Genomic DNA, 17,110 nt, shown 5'->3' with positions numbered 1-17,110 from the left:
TCCAAAGAGCCTTCTCAGGGAACATGCTGAGCTAACTGGGGAAGGGTTAAGCCACCCCTATTTTTCAGATCTGAAAACAGTTGTTCTGATATGAGAAGAATCATTACAATGGTGCCAGCTCCCTTCTATAAAAGCTATACACATTTTTTGCACAACTGTATGATTGTTATGGTAACCATAAAAATGGAACTATCATTCTTCAAATTACACACTACCCATACTGGATTACCTACATACGTTTGTTCTTCTACATTACCCAGAATTTCCTTTCAGAGAGGGCTATGTCTGTCCTATAGATGTTTAGGAGCAAGATAAAGTGGTCTCTTTCAAAGGGAGATTCCACAACAATGAATCTTTCAGAGGCCGAGCTCTTCAAGAATTCTAGGGCTTCCCTGTCAAGTCTTTGAATCCTATGGTCACTGGGAGGCCAAAATATTTTCCCTGGGAGGCAGGGGAACTGCCTGGAAAATGTATTCCCCAAATGATTGCTTTTTATTAAGAGGAAGACTAAAGCACCATGAATGGGCCCGAATAGACCTCGCACAGTTGGGTAAAATACTGAGAACCTTTACTAGAGTCTCTGTTTAGTGAGGTGAAAGACTTATTTAAGAGATATATACAAGCATTTCTGAAAATAACAGCATGAATATATCAAACAAAAATGCCAAAATAAATTTTAGCTATATTTTAGGATGACCAGGGATTCTGTTATTACTTTGGCCAACGTGAGCAGAACTTTGTAACTTTTAACAGCAAAAATGCAGGAATTCTTTCTTCTCATGAGTGGGAAAAAGCCAAGTCTGGTCTTGTATGTCTTTTAAATATTCATTTTGGGCCAAAATTCTGTTTCATTGTTCACAGAGCCGATTCTACAGTTAAAAAAAAAAAAAAAAAAAAAAAAAAAAAGGCAGTCTGATAATGACTTCCTGGCTGATTTTAATATTAAATACTTAGATTTTGAGGCAAAAATGTGTTCATAATTACTGTTTGCTCCAGGGAATTTCCAAATTAGATGCTTAAGTTTGTCTAGTTTTCCTTTCTCAAAAATAAAATAACTAAATTAAATTTTAAAAATTTAAAAAAACCCCCCCAAACTCACAAGGTTTTGAGGGGGGCAGGGCAAGTGGAGCTGTCGAGGCAGCACTCCTGTCCTCCTGTCGCGGCAAGTGCTCTCCGGCAGCAGAATGGAGTGGAGCATGGAGTGCAAAGTGCTACTTCTCTAATCCCGGCCCGTGGATGGGAGAGGGGGAGTCCCCGTCCACAGTCTGCACCTCTACCTGCACTACCAGGGTTCAAGCCTCCCGGGGCACTCCCTCGGTCTCAGCCCAATCCCCACCACCGGGTCCCTACCAAGCCTGGGACTGGCCCTCGATTCATCATCCCAACCTCTTTTCCTACTGAAGCAGCTCTCCCCAACTGGACTCCGGTCTCTTCTCCTCTTCGGCCTTTCAGATCCATTAGCATCTGGCTATCAGGGTGAAGTTCTTCGCTCCTTTCTCAAAAACCTTCACTGGCTTCCAGCCATGCTGACGTGACACTCCTCAGCTTGGCATTCAATATCCTCCACGAACTGGCTTCAAACTTTTCCATTCTCATTTAAGATGATTTAACTTCATAAACATGGGCCCTTAGTTAACCAGTTCTGCTAACATCCCGAATTAATGATTTATGTAGACTCATCATCTCTTCTTCCAGACCATTCTCTTTGAAGGAAAGGACGGTTTCAATTATGTACTTTTCAAATCCAACAGTATCTATTTCAGGGCCTTGCAAATGGTAGCGACAATAAATATTTACTGAATTGAATCTTTAATTGGGCTCTTTCAACTCCAAACTCCTGGAAAATAGGCTGAGGCTGAGGCAGAGCCATAAATGGTTTTCACCCTCTAGTCCCTTTATCAGAAACACCAACATAACTGTGAGTAGATACACTTCAGGTGATGCCTTGGTACCTCCGGCCATGGCCTAGGAAGATGGCCCCAGAGAATTTTCTAGGTTTAGAATCAAAGTCCTTTGGGTTATGAATATGCTGATAGCAAGGGTAGACAAGAAGACAGGAAAATTGGGTAAGGAAGAACAGAATTTGAGAGCAGAAGGTAGTCTGAAAATTCTAATCTACCTAATGACTCCAACATCTTTTTGGTAAGGCATCGTGCCTTAATCCTCATCAGAAAGAAAGAAGAGGCACTATTTTACAAAGCATAAAGTAGGCTAGACCCTGTACTTTATGAGAAAGTTAGTTGCTGTATGTCCCTTTCAACTTGTAAAGGAAAGTAAGGCTCAGAGGAGTTATGTAATTCGTCCAAAAATACATCCCTAGTAAAGTGGCAGAGTATGTGACGATTCAAGCCAACTTTGTCTCTAAATATATGCTCCTGTATTTCACCCCTGTGATATCGAGGTTACTGAAACTTTTCAAACTCCTGGGAGAGCAAAATGAGTGACACCACACATAAATTAGGAGGGAACACAGCTGTGGTAGGTTGTTATCTGTCCTGCTCCCCCTCTCCCAAGCCAGCGTGTAACTCAAACGGAGGCAAACTGATCCCATCCTAGAATGTGGAATTGGGACAGAGAAAGGGAGAGGGAGACCAGGAGGAAGGTGTGTGAGAAGGGGGAGAGAGAAATCAGCTCCCTCAGGGGGACTGGTAACTGTCAGGTAGCAGCCATCCACTGAGGAGCAGGAAGCAAAAGAGGTTAGTCTGAGGGAGGGGAAGGAGGAAGCAGATGTGTAGAAGCAGGAGAGACGGAGAGGAATGAAGGAGGCCTTCTGGGTTTCCTGCCTTACTTCATTCGGTCCCTGGTTCCCTGCCCTTGGATTCTGGGAGTCACCACAGGATCCTTAAAACAAATTCCCCTTTCTGCTTAAGCGAGCTCCAGTGGTTTCTGCTATTTGGGACCAAAAAAGTCTTAATTAGTGCAACAGCTGTGGAAAGTTTCCTAGAATGGCTAACTTGTCATGGCTTTCTCCAATGCTTTCTTGCTAACAAGCCATGACAGGCCCTTACAGTCGGTGCTTCCATACTGCCCACTCCTGGGGGCGCTGTGAGTGTCCTCAGGTGTGGGGAGGCAGAGAGAGGGCATGGCAGAATATTAATACTAAGTTTCTACTTCAAAAACAAATCAACTAAAAAAAAAAAAAGACTCCCTTTGTCATTGAAATTACACTAAGTACAACGCTGTCACATTTTTTTTGGCCAGTAGGGATTTGAAGAAGGCTCTAACTTCTTTTTTCTCAATACGGGGAAGGGAAAGGGTGCAGTGTTCTTGAGCGATGTGATATTTTGGGTTGACTTTCTTGTTTAATGTCTATCAAGAGCGTGGGTTTAAGATGCAGGCACAGGAGGATGAAGGGTAAGGGTAAGAGCTTCTAGACTATGGACCTGAATTCAAGTCGGAGCTCAGCCCCTCAGCCACGTGACCTCGAGGCAAGTGATTACACTTCCGTGAGCCCCAGTTTCTTCATCGGCAAAACAGGGATAATTATTTCGCAGGCTTGTTTCAATAATTTAATAAAGTAATACAGAAGTATAAAATAATTAAATGAGATAACACCTACACAAAGGTATAAAAGAAACATCAAACAAATTGTATGTGTTGGTATATGGATATTTGCCACATTACACAACAAAGCTAAATGAAAACTTCAAACTTTTACACATGTTAATTTTCCTCATCCCGGATATTTTTGGCTAAACATTAATGGAGACGATCTACTCCGAGGGAAACTGATCCTTCTTTCGGTGGGTCTTCTGGTGTATATCAAGCCCCAAGGCAGAGAAGACAGGAGAGGGACACGTGGTGACTATCTACCATGTGCCCACCACTGTCTCAGGTCTGCCTGACAGTCGAGATTGTGCTAGTGATTTCGTATTTTCAAAGTAACTCTGTTTCAAAAAGAGACGATTAAATATGACTATAGAAAAGGGTAATTGAACACACATTTAAAGCATTATTATGCTTGTGGGAACACTCCTATCCTAGGAATTCTAATTACATCTGTAAGACCACAGGAGAACTGTTTAAACAATCACAATTTGAAACTCTTGATTCTCCCATATACAAACTTTGGTGTAATTCCACCAAGTCACCTCTCAGGCAAAAAAGATTATGGGAAACTTTACTTTCACTGAGAGTAAACATGATGCTGCAAGACCAATTTCTTCACATACATAACAGGACTTCCATGCACACATCGGTGTCCTGTGAAAGTCACAAAGGGACTCCATACACTTACTCACATCACGCCACAACTGCTGGAAAGGTTTTTGGAATTCTTTAACTACTTTCTAAGCCAATTCCTGAGCTTCACAAGAAAATCAGTTTTACTACTTTATAATTATACTTAATTTTTTTTTTTGAAGTTGCTTTATCCAGCTTGATCACCCCCTTGATTTACCACTCTTGGCTTTAAACTGACTTGGCTGTTTCCAAAAATCAAATCCACTCTCAAAAGATGAAGATTTGCCATTGTTGAAAATGTGCCTTAGGCTCTGAAGGCAATTTCCGAAGAGGAGTCCAAAAATGTGTATGTCCTCCACTGGCTCCTTCCCCACTGCCTGCCAGCACGCTCAAATTCTCCTCAATCTCAAAGACGTCTTTGGTTCCCGAGCTTCGGTCAAGCTCCCTCTCACCTCCTGTGTGCCGCAAACTCTTTAAAAGAGATATTTATACTTCGTGTCCTCACTTCTTCACCCCACTTCCTCTCCTCGGCTGGCCGCAGTCTTCTCGGGCTCCCACCCGAGATACCCAAGAGAAAATAATCTGATGGCCAAACGCAACGACTTCTGTCCCCTGCTTTGCCCCAGCTGGCAGCAGTGCAGCAGAGCACAGGGCGACTCGCCCTTGCTTGGAACCTGTCACCAGCCTGGCCTTTGCCTTTTCTTTTAACTCTTCAAATATCCTCCTTCCTGCACCCCCAACCCCACCTCTTCCTATGAAGCTTCTGTCCTTTAAGTGCCGCTGGACAGTCCACCACTGGTCCCCTTTCCCGTTCAGACGCGTGCTCACCAGGTATATCCATTCTCTTGGGTGGCTCTGACTACGACTTTTATGCACTGAAACAGGTATCTGCACCCCAGACCTCATTCCTGAGCGCCAGGCCTGCTTCTCTTTCTGGCCCCTGGACGTGGTCTTCTGGTACCCAAATTTTACTCGTCTTTCCCCATCCAAGCATTTTGTTCTTGCCCTCTATTTCACAATCTCAGATTTTCCTAAATTTCACTTTGGCTTAAGGATGGATAGTGACACAGTTCAAGGGCCTTCCTTACAGGCTTATTATCTTCCTACTGAGAGGTCTTCTCGAGAATGTCAGAAACAGTGTTAGCTTTTTCTTTTTCCTTTTTTTTTTCTTTTTTTTCCAACAGTAAGACGAAAGCCTAAGGAAATCCTATTCATCCCTCAAGGCCAAGTTAAAAAAGTTACCTGGCTTTACAGCTTCCTCACGCAAAATAAATTACTTTCTCAGCTGTGTTCACCTGGTGCCTACTTTTTTTTTTTTTTAATTAAGCCTTTTGAGATAATTGTCGATTCATACAGTGGTAAGAAATAATAAAGATGCTATCTACCTTTTACCCCATTTCTAGTGGCAAAATCTTACAAAACTATAATATAGCATCAAAACCAGGGTATTGACATTGACACAACACACCGATCTTACCTAGAGCCCCTATTCCCACTTGTGCTCGTTATGTTCCACACAATTTTATCGCGTGTGGAGGTGCATGTAAGCACCACCTCAAACAAGAGACAATGCTATCATCCCAAGGATCCCTGTCTTTTAATAACAATCATCCCTACCTAATTCCCCCCCTACTGTGCCCTCCTCAGTCCCTGCAAGACAAATCTGTTCTCCAGTTCCAAAATGTATCTTTTCTAAAACATTACACAACAGAATCAAACAGATGTCACATTTCAGATTGGCTTTTTTCACTGATCACAATTTCCTGAAGATTCAGGGAAGCTGTAGCAAGATCAATAGTTCATTCCTCTTTACTGCTGAGTATCATTCCATGATATGGATGTACCACATTGGTTTAACCATGCACCTGTGGAAAGATAGCTCGGTGGTTTCCAGTTTGGGGCTGTTATGAATAAATGACGCTGCTATGAAAATGTGTGTGCAAGTTTTTGTGTGAACCGTGAGTTTTTATTTCTCTGGGATAAATGCCCGGGAATGCAATTACCACGTTGTATGGTGGTTGTGTTTAGTTTTTTAAAGAAGCTGTCAAAGTATTTGCAGAGTAGCTGTGCCATTTTACATTTCCACCAGCAGGGTGTGAATGATCTGCTTTCTCCACATCCCCACTAGCATTTGGTATTGGCTCGCGGCTTTTCACCAACTTTGCTTTTTCCTTTTATTTCAGCCATTCTGACAGGTGTGGACTGAGGTTTCATTGTGGACTTAATCTGCACTTTCTTTTTCTTTTGAATGTTTTTATTTATTTTTGAGATACAGAGAGAGCATGAGCAGGGGAGGGGCAGAGGAGACACAGAATCCGAAGCAGGCTCCAGGCTCCGAGCTGTCAGCACAGAGCCCAATGTGGGGCTCGAACTCAGGGACTGTGAGATCATGACATGAGCTGAAGTCGGACGCTCAACCGACTGAGCCATTCAGGTGCCCCTTAATCTGCATTTTCTAACGGCTAATCATGTTAAACACCTTTTTTACGTGCTCATTTGCCTTCTGTATGTCCTCTCCAATACATGTCATGTGCTCATTTTCTAACTGGACTGCTTTTATATTATTGAGCTTTAAGGGTTCTTTATGTATTGTAGATACAGTCCTTTATGGGATACATGGTTTGCAAACATTTTCTCTCAGGCTAGCTTTCTTTTCATCCTCTTAACAGTCTTTCACAGACAAAAAGGTTTTACTTTTGATGAGAACCAATTTATCAATCTTTTCTTTAAAAAAATTTTTTTAAGGGTTATATTTATTTTTGAGCCTGAGAGAGACAGAGCATGAGTGGGGGAGGGGCAGAGAGAGAGGGCGACAGAATCTGAAGCAGGCTCCATGCTCTGAGTTGTCAGCACAGAGCCCAACACGGGGTTCGAACTCGTCAACCGGGATATCATGACCTGAGCCGAAGTCGGACACTCAACCAACTGGGCCACCCAGGAGCCCCATCAATCTTTTCTTACATAGGCTATGCTTTTTGTGTCTCGTCTAAGAACTCTTTACCTAGTCTTGTACCATGTACGTATCTTATGCTCTTTTTTAAAAATGTTTATTTGTATTTTTTGACAGAGAGAGAGAGAGAGAGGGAGAGAGGGAGGGAGGGAGGGAAAATATCAGCGGGGGAGGGGCAGAGAGAGAGAGAGAGAGAATCTGAAGTAGGTTCCAGGCTCTGAGCTAACACAGGCTCTGAGCCTGACACAGGGCTCGAACCCACAAACTATGAAATCATGATGCGAGCCGGAGTCGGACACTTAACTGACTGAGCCACTCAGGTGCCCCTATGCTCTTTTCTGTAAAAGTTTTACAGTTCTACATTTTATATTTAAGTCTATGATCCCTTTTGAGTTAGTTTTTGCACAAGGCATGAGGTTTAGGCCAAGGTTCATTTATTTGCCGACGCACACCCAATTCTTCCAACACCATTTGTTGAAAAGGCTACTCTTCCTCCACTGAATTGCCTTTGCTCCTTATCAAATATTAATTGGGCATATTTGTGTGGCTCTAACTCTGGGTTTTCTATTCTGTTTCATTCATCTATGTGCCTATCCCTTCTAGTTTTTTGCAGATACTCTTTATCAAGTTGACAGTCTTCTCTTTTCCTAACCTGCTGAAGAGTTTTTAGTACATACGTGTGTTGGGACTTTTTCCAAATGCCTCTTCTGTAATAACTGACAAGATATGATTTATGTTTTATTCTGTTGACAGGATAGATTACATGCATTGGTTTTTCTATCTAGAGATAGAATTCACACACTATAAAACCCGCCCTTTTAACATGTACGATTCAATCTTTGTGCAGTTGGCAGTACGAATGAGGTTTATCCAAAGTGCAACTACGGCTAGCTGAAAAAAAAAAAATAAATAAATAATAAAAATTTAAAATGCATGAATCAGAGGTTTTTAGTCTCTGCAGAGGGTTGTGTAATCTTTTCCACGACCTAATTCCATAACATGTTCGTGACCCAAAAAGAAACGCCATACCCATTAAGAGTAATTCCTTGTTCCTCCTTCCCCGTAGCCCCTAGCAACCACTAATTGACTTTCTTATCATACACTACATGGCCTTTTATAACTGGCTTCTTTCGTCTGGCATAACGTTTTGAAGGTTCATCCATGCTGTGGCCCGTAGCAGTACTTTTTTCCCTTTTATGGCCAAATAATATTGCAATGCATGGATATACCACATATTGTTTATTCCTTTATCAGATGATGGACATTTGGATTGTTTCCATTTTGGGCTATTATAGATAAGGCCACTATAAACATTTGTGTACAAATTTTTGTGTGGATATGTTTTCCATTCTATAGGAGTCAAATTACTGGGTCATAAACTCTACGTTTAAACCTTTGAGAAACTGCCAAAATGCTCTCCAAAGTGGCTTTGTTGTGTGGTATATACACATTTTAGACCACTACGCCTTCCTGATGGAATGATCCGTTTAACATTATGTCCCTCTTTGTCTCTAGTAATTTTCTTTGCGCTGAAGTCTATTTTATCTGATGATAATATAGCTTCTCTTGCTTTTTTAAAATTGATATTTGCATGGTATATCATTTTTCATCATTTTGCTTTAAACCCACCTATGTCACTGTATTCAAAATAAGTTTGTTTAGAAATCTAATTACTGGATCATTTTTTTTAATGTTTATTTATTTTTGAGAGAGAAAGAGAGAGAGAGAGAAGAGAGAAGAGAGAGAGAGAAAATGCGAGCAGGGGAGAAGCAGAGAGAGAGAGGGAGATACAGAATCCAAAGCAGGCTCCAGGCTCCGAGCTGTCAGCACAGAGCCTGATGTGGGGCTCAAACCCATAAACCATGAGATTATGACCTGAGCTGAAGGCGGACACCTAACCAACTGAGCCACCCGGACGCCCCTGGATCATGCTTTTTTATCCATCCCACTAATCTCTGTCTTTTAATTGGTGTTTTTAGGCAATTTACATTAAGGGCAATTATTAATATGTTATAGGTTAAGTTGCCATTTTTACATTTTGTTTTCTGTTTGTTGCCTCTCTTTCTCGTTACAATGTTTTTCTTGTAGGTTAAATGAACATTGTTTTTTTTATTCCATCTTGATGGTTTATAAAGTTACCACTGTGTAGTTTTCTTAGTGGTTGCTCTAGGTACCACAATATACATAAGTTGTACAGTCTACTGTATCAACTTCTTACTACTTCAAGAAACCTGAATTCCACTTAGGTTCCTTTACCCTCTCTACATTCTAAATACTTTTCCCACACACTTTGAGCACTACATTATTTAGTGCTAGAACTTTTGTTTCAACCACCAAATGTGATTTAAGAAACTCATGAGGACAGTTCATGATATTTCCCATTTTTTACCCATTCTCATATTCTTCTTTCCATTCTGATATTCCAAGTCATCTTATGCTACCATTTCCTTTCTGTTTAGAGAACTTTCTTCAGTCATTCCTTCAGGGTATATTGGCTAGCAACAACTTCTCTTAGCTTTCCTATGTCTGAAAACGCTTTTATTTCCTCTTCATCTCTGAAGGATATTTTTGCTGGAAACAGAATTCATGGTTGACAGTTCTCTTCTTTCAGTACTTGAGAAATCTGCCACTTTCTTCTGGCCTCCACAGTTTCCAATGCGGAACTATTACCATTTGAATTGGTGTTCTCTTAAAAGATTTCCCTCTGCTTCAAAGATTTTTTCTTTGTATTCAGGTTTTAGAAGTTTAAATATGATGTGTCTTGGCATTAGTTCCTTTGGGTTTATGCTGTTTGGGGTTGTGATGTTGTGATTTATAATAAATATAAAGTTGGTCTTCATCCCTGTTTCTGGCACAGAGCTCCTAAAACCCTTAGAATTTCCTAAATGATAACAGCAATAAAGATGTCTTTTGATATTCATAGCAAATCCCTTTCAACCACACCCGAGTTCATGTTAATGACATAACTTCTGGAAAGCATCTAAGTGTGGGGGCTGGTTGTCAGGGGCATCAACCACCATGTGATCAGAGGGCTGGAACTTTCAGCCCCACTTCCAACCTCAGGTGAGGGGGGGAGGGGCTAGAGAGTGAATTCATTCACCATTGGCCAATGATCTAATCAATCATGCCTATGTAATGGAGCCTCCATAAAAACCCAAAAGGATAGGGTTAGAGAGCATCCAGGCTGGTGTATGTGTGTGCAGTGCTGAGAGGACATCGTGTCCAGAGAAAGCATGGAACCTCCATGCCACGGTCCCTCGGACCTTGCCCTATGCGTCTCTTTCATCTAGATGTGCCAGAGTCCTATTCTTTTACAAGAAACCAGTAATCTAGTAAGTAAATTATTTTCCTGACTGAGTTCTGTGAGCTACACTAGTAAATTAATCAAACCCGAGGAGGGGGCCTAGGAATCCTCAATTTATGGCCTGCTGGACAGAAACACAGGTAACAAGCTGGACTTGCAACAGGCATTTGAAGTTGGAGGAGGCAGTCTTGTGGGATTGAGCCCCTAACCTATGGAATCTGATACTATCTCTAGGTTGACAGTGTGAGAATTGAGTTCAGCTACAGGACACCCACCTGGTGCCACAGAGATGTTTATGGAATTGAAAACCCACACTTTTGGCATGAGAAGTGAAGCAGTGTTGTAGTCAAAGACTGAAAGTCAAGGACACACAGAAGAGTGTGTTTTTCTTTACAGGAGTCAGCCCAGTTTACTGAAGACTTATCTTTGGCCAAATTTGGGGAGTTATCAGCCATTACTTCTTTGAATACATTTGCTGTTCCATTCACTCTCTCATTCTGGGACTCCGATGATACAAATGTTAGCTCTTTTGTTATAAGCACATAAATCCTTCTTGCTCAAACTAGGTAAATTCTATTGATCTGTCTTCAAGTTCACTAATTCTATCCTATAATCTCCAATCTACTATTGAGCTCTGGATAGTTTTTGTTTTGTTTTGTTTTTGGTGACAGTATTTCTTACTTTGATATTTTCCATTTGGTTTTTTAAAAATTTCTTTGTTGAGATTTTCTATTTTTTTATTTGTTTCAAGAGAATTTGTAATTATTTGTTAAAGCATGTTCATAAAGGTTGCTTTAAAATCCTTGTCAGATAATTGCAACATGTGATTTATTTTGGTACTGATATCAGTTATACATTCTCATTCAAATTATGGTTTTCCTGGTGTGATGAGTGCATTTCAATTGTATACTGGACATTTTGAATGTTATATTAGGAAGGAGACTCTGGATCCTATAAGGTCTGTTGTGGGGTTTTTTGTAAGCAGTCTCCTACCGAGGTGTAGCTGAAGGGCCAGGTGAGTGTACACGTTCAACTTCCTACTGAATCCCGCTGCTACCAACCCAGCACAGACTCACAAGGCCTCACTGTAGGTCGCAATCCATCCCTTCCATCAGCCCTGCCGACATCCTCCTGGTCAAAAGGGGGCACCAATTCACACTGTCTCACTGACTCCAAGTGTGGGTGTAAACTAAACTCCCTGCTAAGCCCCACCGCCACCAGGAAGGGGAAAAGCAAAAATCTGATATATACTGCCTTATCACTAGTTTTGGGGCAGAAGCTCAACTCCCTGTTGACATTAGGAGTGGGGAGTAGGTGAGTGAGATATTTCTGTATATAAATATAATTGATTCTATACCAAGGTCTCTGCTTATGGTGGCAGGAGGTACAGGCTCAGCTGGCACTGAGCTGCACTGACACCAGGGGGTGTGCTGTGGAAACCAGCCCTGACTCATCGCATCTCTGCTGCGAGGCAGGGAAGGAGGCTCGTCTCATCTCTGGGACTTGCCGGCACTATTCTCATGGACAACTGGAACGCTGCCTACTTTCGCTGGAGAGGGGACAGAAGCTCAGCTCCACTGCCAGCTCTGCCAATCTACCCGAGCAGGGGAATCAGGACACAACCTGCTCCTACTGGATCAGGAATAGGGTCTGCTCCTCGCATGGCTCCACGGACACCATCCCAAAAGGGAAACTGGAGCATGCCTGCTTCCACTGGAAAGGGGAAGGAAGAAAGCTCCTTACTTGGTTCCACTGACACTACCCTAGCGGGGGAAGGCAAACACTACCAACAACTTCTGCCGTGCAGGGGATGGAAGATTAGCCCCGCCTAGATCTTACACCTCCCAAAGTGGAATCAGAGCGTCACCTGCAAGTGGCAGACAGGATAGAAGATGAAGTCACTGTATGGCTCCACAGACACCACCAGGCAGGGGCAACTAGGGCGCTGCTGCTTGAGTTCATGGGATGGGATGGGGTGTATGGAATATTAACACCTTGCTCAGTCCCAACGAAACCATGACGTGTGCATGTGAGTGCACATGCACGTGTCTGTTGGTGTTTGGCTGGAGAATGGTGGGTATTGCCAAGAAGGTTTCTGGTGTTAGACCACCCTTTCCTTGGTCTTTTGGCTGGAGGAGAAAGGTTTCTCTTAAAGATCTTTCTTCTTGTGCCTTTTGGTCATTCCAGGTTGGCGACCTCTACAACACCCTGTCTGGGCTATATGTGAGGCAGTGAGGAAAACCAGGGGGATCACTGGTGTGTTCCTTAAGTCCTGAGACCCCTGTGCAGACTGCCTTCTCTTTTCCACCTTTCTGGAACTTCCCATGCTTGTTTGTTGTGTTATGTCCATACTTTTGGCAAGAAGGAGGGCCAGGAGGAATGGGGGCACTCTATCTTTGTCAGAAACAGAAGTTGTTCCTCATTTTACTAAAGTAATTATAACATTTTATTTATTCTTTAAGATGTTTTCCTAATCAATTTTCATATTACACAGCAAACCCTCTGAAGGCACTGGATTGTGTTTTGTCAATATTCATTTTCCCAGGAATACTAAAAGGAAACAGGAACGAATCCCAGAACTTGCTTTAAAACACGTTATATTAGGGGCGCCTGGGTGGCGCAGTCGGTTAAGCGTCCGACTTCAGCCAGGTCACGATCTCGCGGTCCGTGAGTTCGAGCCCCGCGTCGGGCTCTGGGCTGATGGCTCAGAGCCTGGAGCCTGTTTCCGATTCTGTGTCTCCCTCTCTCTCTGCCCCTCCCCCGTTCATGCTCTGTTTCTCTCTGTCCCAAAAATAAATAAACGTTGAAAAAAAAAATTAAAAAAAAAAAAAAAAAAAAAACACGTTATATTCAACCAACGAATACATATTCTGTCAACGCTTTCTAAACAAAACTTTGCCTTTTCCTCCCCCCCTTTTATCCTATACGCGTGTATTTACATATGTAATTTATCATATACCAAGTACTGAGTTAGAGTCTAGAAACAGAAAGACAAGTGAGCCTGAACCCTTGTTCTTGAGGGCTTTGCCACCCGTCAGGATAGCGTCACCCACAGGGAAGTTAGAGTGCAGTGTGGCAAGTGCTATAAAATAGGTGTGAACAAACGGTGAAGGGAGAGGAGAGTGGGGCATGACTAACTATTCCAGAGTGAGACGGCAAAGGCAGGTAAGATGGGCCCTGGAAAGCAGACGAAGGGCAGGGCAGGGTAGGGCGTGGGCAAGATGCAGAGCTATGAGAGAGTAAAATGGTTTGGGGAAAGATGAAGGGCTGACTCAGAACAGGATACCATGAGGAAGCTAAGAAATGTATTTCCCTCTTTTCCTATTGTCAATAAAGTTGATAACTTCATTTTTTCACTTATACTGATATGAATTATCAAGCTACCCAACATTTTCTAGTCTTAAGAATGATTTGTCCATACAATTATGTACTTCTCATGGCTCTCATTTTCAAATTCTACCTTCCTTTCCCACGCACCGGTATCTTTAGTGGGAGGCTTGTTTCTTTCCCAAAACTTTCTGCTGGAAGGTGCCCTCTTTTATCTCCAGCCCAGGCATTAAAAAGTGGAGAGATGTGAGGGGCGCCTGGGTGGGGCGGTCGGTTAAGCGTCCGACTTCAGCCAGGTCACGATCTCGCGGTCCGTGAGTTCGAGCCCCGCGTCGGGCTCTGGGCTGATGGCTCAGAGCCTGGAGCCTGTTTCCGATTCTGTGTCTCCCTCTCTCTCTGCCCCTCCCCCGTTCATGCTCTGTCTCTCTCTGTCCCAAAAATAAACGTTGAAAAAAAAATTAAAAAAAAAAAAAAAAGTGGAGAGATGTGAGAGTGACATCAGCAGAACAGGCAGAGCACAGAGCTCTGAGAAGCCGCTACTCCGTATGAGCATTAGGCCCCATTTATCTTTGTTATGTTCTATGAGTTACTTGTAATTTCATAAACAGTGAATTGGGATTTATGTGAATGGAATAATATTGCCAGTGGTTTCAAATGACAATGACGGCTTCCTTGTTTAATGCAGAACAATTTAATGCTGCTCTGTTCCAGGTAAGGAAAGAAGGGATTCCCTTGGCAATGAAGAGCTGAGATTTAAAGCATGATCCTTGGATTTTCTGTGTAGCCCACAGGGAGGCACAGTCAATGTATCTGTCAGACAAGTGTGGCAGCTGGTCAACGACGGAATACCATCTCTTTCAAGTGCAAGGATGAGATGATTGTGAATGACTTCAAAAGGACATCTCAAACCCAGAGTCACACTCCATCAGAGTGAGTACGTTTTGAAATATTTAGTCTGAGGAACACTAGGTCCATGAGATGATCCACGAGAAAAAGCTCTAAGAAATCTATTACCCCACTGTTTTCTAAAAATATTTGGCCACAGAACCCTTTTACTTCATGACAGCCTATTAAAATCCCAAAGGACTCACGACCTACCAATACTTTTTGGAAAATCCTAACCTGATCGAATAATCCATTTTACAAAGGATGAAAGTGCTCTCTCTCTCTCTCTCTCTCTCTGTCTCCCCAAATTTAATTAATCTGTTCAAGCTCACCCCGCCGGTTCCCAGGAGAGCTGGGACTACCTTCTGGTCCTCCTTCTATGCTGCCACACTCCCTCACCAGAGGAACCTTTTCTAAATGGCAATTTAATCATACTGGACTTCCTGATAAACAGCAAGATCATTAGTCATTTAATGTTAGTTATGTTTGAAAGCTTTCCCACAAAAGGGTTGACCTGAAAGAGGTTAGTATTATATGTCTCTCCTTTCAAGGAGCTATTTCAAGGTTGGTTTTACCTGGAGTGAAAGGAAATGTCTGTCTATTTGGAACAGTTCCATCTTGAAGATATTTCAATATTTCTTGCCACAGCACCCTTTCTGTGCTCAGTATTTTTAGCTCACTGTTTTCTACTTTGGCAGCCGAGAAGCTGCAGTTTGTAATTTTACCTCCAGCTTCATATTTCTTCTTAAAAGTGAATACAATGTCCTGTTTATAATAATAAAATCACTAGTTGGCAGAAGGACATTAAATGGAAAAAAAAAAAAAGAGAAAGCAATTGGAAAATTTAGAGCAAGCAATTTTAAGTGCCAAGTTTCACATTTGTAATGGTCCAGTGGAGGTCACTGGGCACCCTTTTTATTGAGGGGACAGTAAAGAAATAGATCCCCACAAGTTCTCCTGTGAAAAGTGACAGATACCACCTCTACTTCAAGGAAGCTCGTATTTTACCGAAAAGTGACGTGATCCAAACTTCCACAATATTACTAACTATAGGAAAAATATAAAAATCAGTTTAGCGTGGTATTTTCCCCCTCCAATATTTAGGTTTCCATTTTCCACTTTAATTGAGCTTTTAAGCTTTGGTTTCCTATTCCAGTTTAGCAACAAAGGAAAGAAAATAATAAGAATGAAATTAGCAATAATTGGAGCCAGTCTCAGAAATAACCTTGGGGTTTCTTGGGCTTCTGGTGCAACCCCCTTTGAGCAGTTTCCTTGGATACATTCTCTTCCTGATCCCCAAAGGCCTGAAGTATTGGTGTCGCTTGCTTTTTCCTTTTCTTTTCTTCTCTTTTTTTAACCTCAGATGCCCTGCTAAAGAGAGCTGCAGGTCTAGGCCATGCAGGCAGGGATTCTCCAGGGACTAGAGCTCTAGGTCCAGAAAAATGGTGTTCCCGATCAGAAGGGCCAGATCACCCCTAGGAGTTCACAGCAGCCTTCCTTCTTGAAAATTGCTAACCAACCATTTTTCTTTTCAAAATAAACACTATTTCTCTCAACTTCAGTTTGCAAAATATTACCCCAATTCCACTGGACTAAAAAACTGGAATTTTACTGACATAATTGGATTATGAGGTTTAAAGATTGATGGAACTTTTCTGTTCCAAATATAATTGTTCAAATATCAAACCTAAACGGGTATGTAGAAGTCCTTATGTAGCTACAGCCAGAGTAACACTGTGGCCTCCACGGCAGGGTGGCCGAGCAGAAGGGGTCAGGAAGCCATTGGAGCTGTGAGCCCGGTTACAGAAGGATCTGGAGTCTTAGAGGAAGGTGTCACCTTTTCTGCAGCTGCAGCCTATCATTGAATGAAGACTGCTTTAGTCACTCTAGTTCCCTCTATGCCTGCTCACTTTTCAGATCTCAGCACAAGCACCAATGCCCTTGGCAGTTTGTTCATACTGATATGACAGCACTTGCGATACTCTGCAGTAATTTATCTGAGTGTAAATCTGTCTCCCTGAGAAAGAGTAAATTCCTAAAGAACAAGAATTGGGCCTCACTTGTCTCTGTATTTCCAGTAACTAACTTAGCACTTGGAGTATGTTACATGTACACATATAAAAATAATATATATAAATAGTTGTATATAGAAGACAGAAAAAGGAAGATGGCAAAGGTTTTACTTGGGAGTTTATAGAGTATGTATTAACTTACTCACAGCACATGTTTTTTAGCGGGTGCTGGGACTCATTCTGAGTTCTTCTGACATTAATTCGAAGGCACTGGACCCCTGAGCAGAAGAAATCCTAGTACTACAAACTCTTGTACCCAGTACCTCTCCCCTCTGTCACGACTCCGTCCAAATACCGTATCCCTACTGCCCATGAATGGCATTCAATTACTTCCTATGCTTTCAGCCAACTGTGATCAGTGGGTATTTGCCTATGCCCCGTACATGGATT

At 42.2% G+C, this 17,110-nt stretch overlaps 1 long non-coding RNA gene across 1 annotated transcript; it reads right to left on the bottom strand.

The window, feature by feature from the left end:
• Positions 1-8,252: 8,252 nt before the first annotated feature.
• LOC147578740 (uncharacterized) lies at positions 8,253-16,857 on the bottom strand. The gene is made up of 3 exons (XR_015255632.1): positions 14,261-16,857; positions 13,296-14,020; positions 8,253-13,046 (listed from the first exon to the last, which is right to left on the bottom strand). It is a non-coding gene; the product is annotated as an uncharacterized LOC147578740 (long non-coding RNA).
• Positions 16,858-17,110: the final 253 nt, after the last annotated feature.

Source organism: Puma concolor, chromosome C1 (assembly GCF_028749965.1).
Source record: "Puma concolor isolate L17-30 chromosome C1, mPumCon1.1.hap2, whole genome shotgun sequence".
In the NCBI taxonomy this organism is placed as follows: domain Eukaryota; kingdom Metazoa; phylum Chordata; class Mammalia; order Carnivora; family Felidae; genus Puma; species Puma concolor.
The sequence above is the reverse complement of the archived record's forward strand: the minus strand, read 5'-3'. Positions and strand labels throughout refer to the sequence as shown.